Raw genomic sequence first — 2500 nt, 5'->3', positions numbered from 1 at the left:
CATAGCACACTAATTTCTTGTTGATAAGTTCCGCTTTCTTCTTTGATGTTTTTTTTTAATGATTACAAAAGGAGAGTGAATTTAGAATAAAACTGGGCAAAATTCCAACCACAAGAAGGTTTATTTTCAGGCCAAGTTCAATTAATTGCTCTATAAGCTATTTCTAAGATTTATTGACATCTTTTACATCTTGAATCTAAACACTTCTGATTCAGTGATTGCCTTATCTGTCCCCATTTTTTTCTGAAATTACACTTCCCCAATGTTATCTTTTATTGCTCCTGTATAAAAAAAGATAAGGAAATAATGATTAGTCAACTGGACTGTGCAGCTTAGCTTTTCCACTATCAAAAATGTTGATTGGTTTAAGGCAACAGTTTTAATGTTGAAACTATATGGGTTAAGCATTAAGCTAAAAACAGTATGGTATATTGGAATGATGTTTTAGACTAAATTGAAAGTTTTCCTTGTGTGTGTTCGAATTTACAAAGTAATGCTAAATAAAAAAATACTACCAGAATTTTAACTCAATTTTGCTTTCTACATTGTATGTTACTTCATACGTAATTCACAAAGTTAATTGATACTCAATCCTCCCTTTTAAATAAAGTTATTGTATTGTAGACTTACTGTAAAATAATTATTGTTAAAGTTTTTGGTTTTGGTGTTGGGTATTAGTCTTCAAGTTGGCTTCAGCAGATAGCAATATATGGAAAGTAAAGAAAACTTATTTCTTGCTTGCAGAATTAAATTGAATTCTAGTGATCTGGAAGCTAGACAGCAAAGTTATAAATTAAAAGGAGGCATGATTTACATCGTCACGTCCAGAGTTGATCCAGTTGATCAGTGTGTGAAAAGCAGATTTTTACACAGCTACCTATCTTTGCCCAAAAGGTCAATAAATTATCTCACACATAAACTTGCACGTAGTACATGTTGATGCACTGAGTGCCATAGTAATGAGCAGCATTAATCAAAAAGGACACTGCGGGAGAGCTCTTAAATTATATGTGCTGTTGGAGCGTTCTCCAATCATTTATTCATTTGCTTAACCTTTTGTACGGAAATTCTTGTTTAAGTTTTTTAATTTATCTACTGGGTGATTATAATACATGCATAAATTGGGTGTGTGAAAAATATTTGAATGCTAAATCGTAAATTTTAGAGACAGTCCAGAATCAAAAATAAACAGTATCCTCTCATAGTTACAGCTTACCTCTTGTAAAGGAGTTGTTACCAACATTTTCTTGTTTTGGCTCAGCGCTTTTCACGCGTAAAACAACCGAAATACAAGCTTGAATCATCGCTTGATCAAACGCCTCCTGATCAACCGCCGAATTTCTTCTTCTTTCTTGTGACTGCTGACCAGAGCATAAGGTGGCTCACTCGTTCTTAGTCTCTCATCTGCTATCCAACGTGGCCGACTTGACTCGATTTCTTGCACTCACGAACGGAAATTGAACAAGATTTATGGCGGACTCGCTGTTATTTAAACCTTTTATTAAAGGCCAAAATAGTCTCTTCGTTGAAAGAATTGACTTCCTGTAATAAGAGGCTAAGTTCCTCAGAATTTTAAGTCCACCGTGAGCCCCCGCCGGCCAAGCTTTTGGCTACCAGAAATTCCAATACTTCCAACTTGGGACTATTAGTATGGAAATGCCAAAGAGTTCCAAAAATAATAGAATACAGTAGTATTTAAAATAGTGTGAATTTGAAGTATAGACTCTGTTGGTCACACATTATTGTGAAAATCAAGCTGTTTCAGTAAAATTTTCCAGTAAATTTTTATCTCTGTCTTTTCTTTCATGTTTTTGTTTTTGAAACCGTCCACACATTCCTTAAGCAAGTATTGTTTTTAAAAAAATCCTTGGCTCGTTCATCTTCAAAGAATAAAATTGTTGTGAGAGAAGAAGGTTAAGACTTTGAAAGGCCACAAGTCCAGCCTGAATATAACGTTCTTAATGATAAGATTGTGAAAGGTCTTTACTAAGATAAATTCTTGCAACATCTTGACAAAGATCATGCACAATATTGTAGGGTGTGTACTAAGATCTTGTAAGATCTTCACTAAGATCTTATGTAGGATCATCACTTAGACTTGCAAGATCATTCCTAAGATCTTATTTAAGATCCTTACTAGATCTTGTAAGATTTTTTTTAAGATCTTGACTAATATCTTGTAAAATGTTTACTAAGATCTTTCGTAAGATCTTAAGTAAGATCCTTTAGGATCTTGACTAAGATCTTGTAAGATTTTCACTAAGATCTTGTAAGATCTTTTATGCTAAGATCATGTTAGATGGTCCTAAGATCTTGTAAGATTTTGTTAAGATCTTACAAGATCTTAAAATTTCAACAACATTAAATTTTGGAAGAAAATTTGATAAGCAAATGTAATAAGATCTTATTGAGATCAAAGATCTTAAACAAGATCTTATTAAGATCAAAGATCTTAAACAAGATCTTACTAAGATTTTCATCTTAACACCCATCTTACAAG

The sequence above is a fragment of the Montipora foliosa genome, chromosome 4 (genome assembly GCF_036669935.1).
Source record: "Montipora foliosa isolate CH-2021 chromosome 4, ASM3666993v2, whole genome shotgun sequence".
Classification (NCBI taxonomy): domain Eukaryota; kingdom Metazoa; phylum Cnidaria; class Anthozoa; order Scleractinia; family Acroporidae; genus Montipora; species Montipora foliosa.
Note: the sequence above shows the minus strand (reverse complement) of the source record.